This window comes from Microtus oregoni, unplaced genomic scaffold (genome assembly GCF_018167655.1).
Source record: "Microtus oregoni isolate MIOR12 unplaced genomic scaffold, Mior012 000013F_ref0000133, whole genome shotgun sequence".
In the NCBI taxonomy this organism is placed as follows: domain Eukaryota; kingdom Metazoa; phylum Chordata; class Mammalia; order Rodentia; family Cricetidae; genus Microtus; species Microtus oregoni.
This window is the reverse complement of record NW_024543072.1, coordinates 10,859,819-10,870,614: the sequence shown is the minus strand read 5'-3', so window position 1 is coordinate 10,870,614 and position 10,796 is coordinate 10,859,819. Positions and strand designations below refer to the sequence as shown.

The window sequence follows — 10,796 nt, the reverse complement described above, 5'->3', positions numbered from 1 at the left end:
TGGCCTCGAACTCACAGAGATTTACCTGTCTCTGCCTCCCGAGTGCTGGGATTAAAGACATGAGCCACCATGTACGTGCTTCTTGCTTTTATCTCTTAATGATGTTATTTTCCCGACTTGGTAAGAATGCCTTTGAGCACATGGTCTTTAAAGGGCTAAATATATTCTACTGCATGAATGATAGTAATTTAAATGCCTTCCCATCCATTGTCATACGGTTAGGCTGCTCAGTAAATCAGTCCATCGCTAATATTCGCAGAGGCAGGGAGGCCTTGGAGATACTTTAGGTAATGCAAAAGAACCTGGAGCAGGAGGGTTTTAGGGAGAAGAGGAAGGAACTTTTTCCAGGGAGCTGGAGAACATTTACTTGGTTGGTGGTAGACCTTAGAAGAGTGTCAGTCAAAGCAGGATTCTACGTGGCTCAGGTGAGTGCTGGCACGCGTGCCTTACCTTCAAACACTAACAGCCCTCCACCGGCAAGCAGCCCAGCAAGCTTTGGGCTGTGACCTGTGTTTCGCCGCCACGCGCCGCCACGTGCCGGCGCAGACCCGCCCCCTGCTGTTCCCGGCCACGCCCCTCACACGCGGCCATACCTCCCCCTCCCCGCGGCCCCGCCCTCAGGCGACCTCCGCCAGTGCCGCCCGCCTCCCAGTGTGGCCACGCCCCCAGTCGCTGAGCCACGCCTTCGTAATCCGGGCCCCCGGGGCCGCCCCGCCCCCCAGGCCGCTCGTAGGCGCGGGGGCGGTGCCCTGCGCGATGACGTGGGCGGGCGTGCGCGTTGACGACCCGCGTCTCTGTTAGTCAGCGGAGCGGCCGAGGCCGGACGTCGCGGCCGGAACGCGGAGCCGCGAGCAGGGCTAAGTAGCGGCCGCGGCCACCGCGGGACGGCGCCGCTCACCGCTACTGGCTTCCCGATCGCCGTTGGCTGCACTGCCGGGTGAGTGCGCGGGTGGGCGCCGGGGCACGAGCGGCCGCCGCCTTCCCCCGGCCGTGACCCCCTCCCGGGAACGCGCGCGGGGCGGGGGCGGCGCGGGAACAATAGCGCGGGCGGCGGGGGCAGCGGGGGGCGTGGTCCGCTCCGCGCGACCTGGCTCCTCCACTCCGGCCCGCTTCCACGTCGCGTGGGGGAGAATGGAGCCAGCGGGCGGCAAGTTCGGAGGTGCTCCTGCGGAGATCGGGCCGACGCGCCTGCACAGACGTCTCCCGCACCCACGGGGATCGTGTTTTGACTTGGGCGGTTTCTTTGTGCGGACGTGAGTGCCGCGACGCCGCGGAGGGCCGGATGGCCTCGAGCGCGCTGGCCTGCGGGCCGCGCCTTCAGAGGGGCGCCTGGCGCTGACCTTTTGACTTTCCCCCCACCGCTGTCTCTTTGTCTTGCGCCTGGGCTCCCAGTCCAGACACGGTAGAGCCAAGTCCATTTTAAAGTACCTTAGGGAACCCCTTGCGTTTTCATTCCCGGAACTTCCCCATACCGCCGGGAATTTAATAACATGTTGACTGCACGGTGTCCAGTAGTTGCCATTTTTACTTCTGAAATTAAGTGGTCTTTTCAGTAGAATTCTGGTCTGTCAGCCTATTGTGTTTTGAGATCAGCATCCGCCAAGTACCTTTTGGTCAGTTAGAACATCTGTTTATTTCATTCATTCATTTGGCAACTCGTAGTACTGTATCCAGATGGAGAGGATGTGAAGGCCAAGAGAAAGACCCTTACGAATAGGGTACATTGGAATAGACTAGATGTGCCTTTCAATGAGACGGTTATGTAAGGGATATATGTTAAGTAAGGTATTTGGCTCATTTTACTGGAACTTCAGAAGGTGATGTTATGTTAGGAAGAAGAGCTAGGTTTGCTTAAATATACCATCTGTAGTCTTAAATTTTACCACCACCACCCCAATTTTCTTGTTGGTAATAATGACCTCAATTCTGTTGAGGCTGTTGGACCTGGGAGGTCAGATACTCTGCATGAGCGTGTTTACTGCTGTGCCTGCCGAAAGCAAGCAATCAGAATGGTACTTAGAGGCCTGTCTTGCATCATTTCTCCAGCACCTAGTGTGGAAGTCATGCATGTTAGGTTGATTAAAAGACTTATAGAGAAAATTGAAAGTTAAGCTTTAAATTCTTCCTGAAATTTCCGAAGTGTCACTCTCAGGTGGCTGGCTCATAAATTAATAAAGGGCACTAGCTGTCAGGACAGCAGAGGTTGGAGTTACTCTGTTCATGCTTCACTTTGCTGTTTTATTTGTTTTTTGTTTTTTTGTTTGTTTGTTTTTCGAGACAGGGTTTCTCTGTGGCTTTGGAGCCTGTCCTGGAACTAGCTCTGTAGACCAGGCACTTTGCTGTTTTAAAACCACCCTGATTTTTTCATTTTTTTGGTATATAGTTAATAGAGTAGAAGATTGTGGGGCATGTGTCTGAATGTGCATGTGTAAAAGTTGAGCACCCCTAGCACCCAAAGTCAGAGCTGCTCCAACTCTGAAACACTTTCAGTCCCTTGTAGATAAGGGGCATTTACTTGGTACTTTGTCATCAAAGTTGGCATGTTGTCCACTTCCAGTATTTTAGATAAGGGCTTTCTCCAACCATATGTATGAATACACCCAGACGTAACAGAGGTGTTTCATTAGGAATCTAACACGATTTCACTTATCTCCATTAAAAAAATTACTGTTAAGGGGCATGATTGGCAGGGGTACATATGATCCTGTGTGCATATGGAAGCCAGAGAACAATTTTGTGACGTTGATTTTCTTCTTACACCTTTATGTGGATTCTAGACATTGAACCCCAGTTCCCAGGCTTTCAGGGAATGTATTTTTACCCACTGAGCCATATTTACCCTTTTGTAACTAATACAGATAATTTTTATGATTTCTTTTAAGGTAGAAAAGTACAACACCCATATGTATTTTACAAATAGTTTATTTCTATTTAGAATTGGTTAATGTTTTATAGTTGCTTACTTAGAAAGGTTTTAACTTGGACTTACTCACAGAGCATATGGGTTTAAAACTCAAAATACTATTTAAAAAATACTTCTTTCCAATATGAAAGTAGTTCCGGTGAACCTATTTACTGTAAAATAGGAATAATAAAATAAGAAAATTATATTATTACTATGAGATATAGGTCTCTAGGCACCAAACTTTTATTTCTTTACTTAGTTAAGTATATAAGGTTCCAGGGGGGGCACCTGAATAAAGAAATCATTTGAGTGGCTCACAGACTCTGCATAGATTCAGTTAGGTTGTATTCTAAATTCTGTTACTTAAACAGCTTTCTTGAGATTTAATTCACATAGTGGCCCTTATAGAGTATTTTTTAGTGGTTTTTTAGTCTACTTGCTTAATTATGCACCGATCACTACTATTTCTTTCCACCCTGGAGCATCATTTCATTGTGCCCCCCCCCAAAAAAAAACAAGGTAGTCTGGTGTTTGAAAGGAAGAGAGAATGGGTTCTGTTAATAAATATGTTCCCTTTATGAGTTTGAAAATGGTACCCTTTAACTGTCATGGCTTATTAGGACATTGTATACTTCATGCTCCTTTGAATACTGAGAGAAATTACTTGGGATGGAAATTAGTGTAAGAGTAAATTGAGCCTGTGTGGTAGTACATGCCTGTGATCCCGGGATTGGGAGGCCAAGGCAAGAGGAGTTTGAGGCCAGCTTGGGCTACCCAAGTAAAAGAATAAATCGTACCAAAATGAATACCATTATTTTTGTACAATTAATTATTTGTTCCATGAATGATATTATGGAAGATACTAGATGGCCAGTGAAACAGTAATTTGTTGTTAATAATTAGCCATAAATCATCCTAGTGGTAATTAAGGGGTTGCTGAATAGGGACCAGCTTCTTGCTGCTTTGTTTTGCCTGTCAGTTGACAAGTTTGAGTCATCTCCATACTTGAGATGCTTTGCTGCAGGTGTAGAAGTATAATGTCTGACATTAAGGTCCCAGTTCTCTAGAAGACTGATGAAGTCAGTCGTATGGATAGTAGCCTTCCTGATTCATGTAGGGCAAGGAAGTCACAACCCTGGAGCTTTACACATGAATCACTTGCCTGTTTGAACTGTGATACTTACCGCAGGCACAGTCACTACCTCACACCAGGAGCTGTGCATTCTTACCCCAGTGCAGCTCTCCTTTTAGGAAAAGTCAGAATTTGGAATTTGCTAGAACGGTGACAGGAGTACTGAAATGAGTCGTCCTGTCTTTCAGAGCAGTAGATAGGAATAAAACAGTCCAGGATCAAACCCATGTTTCCGTGGGACTTTGTCATCAGCAGTATAGCGCCTGCTGCAGGTTCTTCATCAGAGTCCTTCTTGAGTGAGGAAGACTCCTGGTAAGAAAAGTAAGAATCAGAAACTTGATAATTTGTCTCCAGTATTGGACTTATAGAACAGTTTTTGCCATAAACTAGATTTTTTGAATGAAAATTCGGTTTGTTTCACAGCACCATGCTTTTTGATGAAATACTCTCAAAGAGTGTGTAAGATGTGAAAATGGAGAGTTCCTTAACCCCAAGAAACTTATGGTTCAAAGACAGGACTTATGACATGGTTATACAGTGAATTTATGCTCCTGTAAAGGATGTGTGAAAAGCCTCCCACTACCAAAGCCTGCTGCAAGTCTCTGAACAGCCAAATTTCACTGAAATTTAGGTTTAGAATTTGTGTGTGTGAGAGTTTTGAGAAAATTTGTGCCTTTCTTTTCTATATGTTGGGATTTGGGAGTTAAATAACAAATAGAGCAGATACCTGTGTCTCCTGTTATGATTTAGAGATTTTTCAAATTTCATTAAAATTTGTCAATTCTTTAAAAAGTTTAGGAATCAAAACTTAGGTAATGGCCAGCATAACTCTAGGGCCATCTCTGAGTTCCAATCCATATTCCAAAGGTAACTAATTCTGTGGCATAGCTAGTTCAGGTCATAGAGCATATCTGAGCCTGCTTTATTAACCACTAGATGAAAGGAATATCCCATATCCTACAGGGTCCTCAGGTTTAAATTATACGGTACACGAGACTACTTTGGTTCTTGGGTGGTAGGTAAAACACTCAGAAAATTTTGGAGTTTTGACTTTTTTTTAAACTTTGAGTGCAAAATATGAAGTAAATATAAAATAATTTTGTTGCAGAATGTGTATTCAGATTCTCCAAGTATACCTGTTGTTTCTGTCTACATCTCTAATGGATTTGTTAAAGTTTGGAAATCTCGACTAATCTGAATTTACTGGGATTTTTTTGTGTTAACATTTGGACCAGTAATCCTCTCTGTCTTAAAATTTGTAAGCATTCCAAAAACAAATAATAATCTCTAGTACAATGCCATGTTGCCTCTTTATTTTTTTTAAGCCATTTTCCGCAACAGAGTATTCCCTATGCTTTCTCAGATTTATTTTGGCAAATATCTGTGAAGTCGGAATCTAGGAACTGAGAATAATTCTAATCATGTAACACCTTTGAGGAACATAAATGCTGTCTCATCTTTATGTCTAATCTTATGGAGACCTTTGTCTTGAGAAGTTTGAATTTATCAGAGGCCTGGTATCCACAGTAGTTCATTGAACTTTCTAGTTTTCTGTATAGTCTCTGGGAACATAGTAAATGGTTTATCAGATTTCTTGTTCCTTTTTAAGGGTAGCAACTATAAAGACACTGATGTTACACAAGCCAGATTTATTGAACCCATTCTATTCCACTTTAGGTAGTAAATGATTTGAGAGCCTGACATGTACTGCATTAAAGTTGGTCTCCCTTCTAAATGGGGGAATGAATATCACTTCATAGGGAATAAGGACAAGCATGCATGTCCTAACATAGTCAAGCAATATTGCTAGCCATTTCATTAGGAATTGAGACATTTGGAAATATCCCAACCTTAACTTTACTTAGCCCACCCTTAAAAAAATATGCTCACGTAATAAAGTACAGAAAGCAAAGTATCTTTCCTAATGTTTGGTTATAGTTGAAAATGTGTAGAAGAATCAAAAAAAAGCAAACCTCGCTGAATTTGTTTCAAAAAGAGTATTGAAATAAGTTTATGGGGGAGAACATGCTGCTCTTTCTGGAGTCCTCCAACTTGTATTGAGGGTCTGAGAACAAGGCTTGATCTGTGTTTGGACCACTTTTAAAAAATAAGCCTTTCTTCAGTGTTAAGAGAAGCCACAAGAGTCTGTTAAGGGTTCTCAAGAATTTATGTAGGTATAAAATAGGGGTACTCATGATACAGAACGGTTTAGAACTACCTTCATCCATTCCTTCTGTTTAGGGTTGAAGAGCAGGTCACCTGCTCTCTTTTGACCACCCAAGAGAGTGTGGGAGCAAGAGAATGGCGCGACCCTCTCCCTAAGCTTGTAAGTTGTCATATTCACACACAAGACCATGCACTAGGATTCATAATTCCCAAAAACCATTGGCTAAAGAGATAAAAATTCCACAATCCCCCCCCCATTTTTTAAATAAGAAGGTTCTAATCCTAACATAAAACTGTATGCAATAAGAATAACTATCAAGTGTTGTCTAGAACAAAGAAAAGGTAATATAAGTAAAGATGAAATTACAACCAACAAGAACAACATCAAGTAAGAAACAACATTTTAAATATCTAGGCCATAGGTAATTGGGAAATAACAGATTATTCCAATAACTGTCCTGAAGAGTCTAAGTCTTGTGCTTAATATGCCCTATAAAATATGAGAGGATTGTAACTGTGACTGTCTAGTTTTTAACCCTATCAGAGACCTGAAAAGGAAAATAATATTACCTGCGTAAGTAGGAAGTACAAGTGAACAACTTCCCAAAGATGCAAGAAATGACAAACAGCTGGCTGCCTGAACAGTCACCTAAAGTCTCTCTGCAGTGTTGGGGCAACCAACTTTGGCTATAGGCCTAGAGTATCTGACAGACCATTTTCAGAAGCAGGGAAATTTGAAAGGCTGACCTGCTCTGTCTTGACAAGGTTCAGCAGTCACTTTTCCTTGTATCCTGTTTGATTCAGATTGGACATGCTTACTGTCAGTCGTCGAGGCAAGGGCAGTTCTTTGCCCAGTAGGCAGTTTTGCCAAGAAGAAAACAAGCTCCTTAGGGGTGTCTTTGGTGCCAATAATTCTCTCAGGAGTAGATCAGTGCTGCCAGGAGTAGTTATGTCTCATGTCAACAGAATTCTCAGTTATTAAAACATGTAGATGTCATATTCTGTAGGTGTTTGAAGATCACCTAGCTATATGGAATTATTCTTTGTGCATCTAGAAAGCCTAACTAGCTTAATTATAAGTACGGCAAACGTGAGTAACTATAAACCTATAGTTCTTAATAACCTATATAGCTTAAAGACTAAAACTACACATTATAAAAATAAACAATCTTTAAACAGATGTACAGCATGAGGACAGTGACTTGAAATTGTGACAATATACAAAAATAGCTTAATCAGAAGTAGAAATGTATAGTGCTGTATGACAAAAATATCCTTAATTTGTATCAGTATACAAAATATCTTAAGCAGAAATAGGAACATGCATATAGTTTGACAAAAATAAATTCATATTTGTAACAATATACAAAAATATTGCAAGCAGAAATAAGAACATACACAATATGAAAAGTATAATTTTGAATTTGTATCAACATACAAATTAGACAGGAATGCATTTTTTTTTTTCGAGACAGGGTTTCTCTGTAGCTTTTGAGCCTGTCTTGGAACTAGCTCTTATAGACCAGGCTGGCCTTTCACTCACAGAGATCTGCCTGCCTTTTCCTGGGATTAAAGGCATGTGTTACCACTGCTACAAAAATAATTTTACTTTTGTATCAATATACACGAACCCTACCACTAATAGGTACTAATAGTTGTTAATATAGTTTATAAGTAGATACAATAATCTACCTTATTGTCCTATCCTATCTATCCCTCCTTTTTCTGTTTTAAACGAGGTTCTTGGGTCTAATCTTTATTGTTCTGCCCCCAGCCCTATAACAACTTAACCAACCCTTACAGATGACAATTATCCATAACCCAGAGAAAAAAAAAACAAAACCCATCCATCCCACCTATCGGGAGAGAGGAGAGGGGCATTGTATTCTTAGAACTATTTCCTGTTGGGTAGGGTGTGGCTGTATCTATGGGATCCTGTAAAAATCTAAAGCAATGGTTAAGTCTCATAAGGATAGCTGTAACATTTGTAGCCAGTCTCTAATAATGGATAAAACTTATCTAAAGTTTTTATATCTGATGTTTTGGCTAGAATGTTGTAAGAAGGCAGACCAGCTTAGTCACCTTCAAGTAGCTGGTGGACTGGCTATGCGTTAACTGGGTAACACACAGTCTGAGGCAGCGTCTTGGGCCATCAGGTTCAGATCACATGGGTACCACTTGTTACAAGAACCCTGTTAAGGGTTCTCAAGAATTTATTTAGGTATAAAATAAGGGTAGAGATACTCGTTGATACAAAATGCTGCCGCTGATCAGCTGCCTTCATCCAGTCTTCTGTCCAGGCGTGAAGAGTAAGCCACCTGCTCTGCTTCAACCACCCAAGAGAGCATGGGAGCAAGAGAAGGGCGAGACCCTCTCCCTAAGTCTATAAATTATCCTGTTCTTGGGCCTGGAGACATGGTTCAGAGGTTAAGAGCACTGGCTCCTCTTCCAGAGGTCCTGCGTTCAGTTTCCAGCTACCACATGGAGGCTCACAGCCATCTATAATGAGATCTGGTGCCATCTTGCGTGCAGGCATACATGGAGGCAGAATGTTGTATACATAATAAATAGATCTAAATAAATAAATAAGATCATGCCCTAGGATTTGTAATACCCAAAAACGATTGGCTAAAGGGATCAAAATCCCACAACACTCCAGGATTGAGAAGCTTTGTCATGCTCAAAGGACCCAGCTTGCCAGCCACCATATTGCTAAGGCCAGCCCTACACACCTGCCTTGCTTGGAAAACCATTAAGGACTTAGCATTTCCTGAGGGCTGTTCGTGAGGTAGGAACTTCCTATTCCCTGACTCTTGAGAGGGTGGGTCCCTTATACACTGAAGTTATTTGAATCAACTGACGGTAAGATAGAGGAGGGAAAAGCTACTACTGCAAAGACTAGAGAAAGGCTCTCACCAACCACAACAAAACCCAAAACAGTCTGACTTTGTTACATTGAGAATTTGTTTACATTTCATTTATTTTTTGACAGAGTAGCACACCAACTTTAATCAGCATTTCAAAGACTTAATTGTGATACACAGTTAAGCTTCTCACTTTGTCAGCTACCCTGTTTCTCCACTTGGAAACTATTCCTGTAGATCCTTTGAAAGGTGATTTAAATATAAGTAAATGTAGATCTCTCTTGTCCAAAACCCTGGATCTCTGTTTCAAAATTAAGACATCTTCTGTAAGGTAAATTAAAGAAAAATGATAGTGTGTCTACCACTTTGTGCAGATCCTGATAGGTGTTGGTAATGATTGGTGACCTTTTGACAGTGACAATACCCAGCACCTTATCACCTATAGGGCTCACATTTGAGAACTGGTCATTGGAGTTATCCTCCAAAATGAAACAGCAGCAGCAACTCAATGTTTTAAGAAAGCTTAGTATTTGGTGTTGAGCCACATTCATAGCTAGCCTCAGTACATGCAGGCAAGCTCCTGGGTCACAGGTTGAACATAACCTGCATGCAATCAAAAACACTGATAAGCATAGATACTATAATAAATGGCACAAGTAAAGATTACAAAGTCTCTTGCCAGTTCTTGTCATTTTGCCACAGTATTTTAAGAAACCTTTTGCTTTTATTTCCCTGGATTTTACTCTTTCCAGGAAGGGATTATGCTGAGTATCCATTGTCCCTGTGGTGCAGATTTGCTGTTCTTCTTGGTTTTTCCCCTTTAATAGAGCTTATAGAGTATATCACTATGTAAATAACATTTTTTTAAAGTAGCTTTGTGGTACTCCATTGGTCTAGGCTGTTTGGCCTCCTGTTATAAAATACCATACACAGGATAGGCTAAGCAACAGAATACATTTCTCACACTGATCAGTTGATTCCCTTGGTGAGTTTCCTCTTCCTTCTCCCTGCATTTTCACATGGCTACAGAGCACTTTGTTTCTCTTCCTCTTCTAAGGACATTAATTTATCCTTATGAGATCATCTAACATTGTTACTTCCCAATGATCATCTCCAAACACTGTCACTTTGGAGGCTATGACTTTAATACATGTATTTGGGGGTGAACACAAACATCAAGTGCTTAATTTCATCATGAAGGTGTACAATTTGCCCAGGTGTGTTGGCACATAATTTGATCCAAATGCTCCAGGAGCATCTTGTATCTCTGTGAGTTCTAAGTCAGACTGGTCTACATAGTGAGTTCTAGGACTGCATATTGAGACCTTATCTTTAAAAACAGAAGGAGTACTATTTAATTAACTCGCTCATTTTTTGATGTGCAATTAGGCTGTTTTTGACCAAATAGATTGATTATGTTGTGTGCACATCACATTATGTAGAAATATATAGGATATACTTGTAGAGGTGAAACTGGTGGCTCAGAGTGTTGTTCATTTGTAGTTTTGATGTTGGTCACTAAAGTTGTCCAGTAGAACAGCACTGGGTAAAGGTAACTGCTTCTTCATTGCCCTTAGGCGTGAGATTAAGCAGCATGGAAGTACTGTTTGTATTTACTATCTTGTAAGCTGACCTTATCCTCAATTTGTTGCTCATTTTCGTACATTTGCAGATTTTTTTTTCCTCTAGGGAAATAGCTCCAGACTGGTTATTGGAAATAGATTTTCCA

At 41.6% G+C, this 10,796-nt stretch overlaps 1 protein-coding gene across 5 annotated transcripts in view; it reads left to right on the top strand.

Annotated features, from left to right (window-relative positions):
* Positions 1-772: 772 nt before the first annotated feature.
* The window catches only part of Mapk8 (mitogen-activated protein kinase 8), a 66,213-nt gene continuing 56,189 nt past the window's right edge, over positions 773-10,796 (top strand). For all 5 annotated transcript variants that reach the window (XM_041662514.1, XM_041662513.1, XM_041662515.1 and 2 more), the window contains exon 1: positions 773-937. The gene's annotated coding sequence lies outside the window, so the exon portion shown is untranslated. The remainder of the gene's footprint in view (positions 938-10,796) is intronic.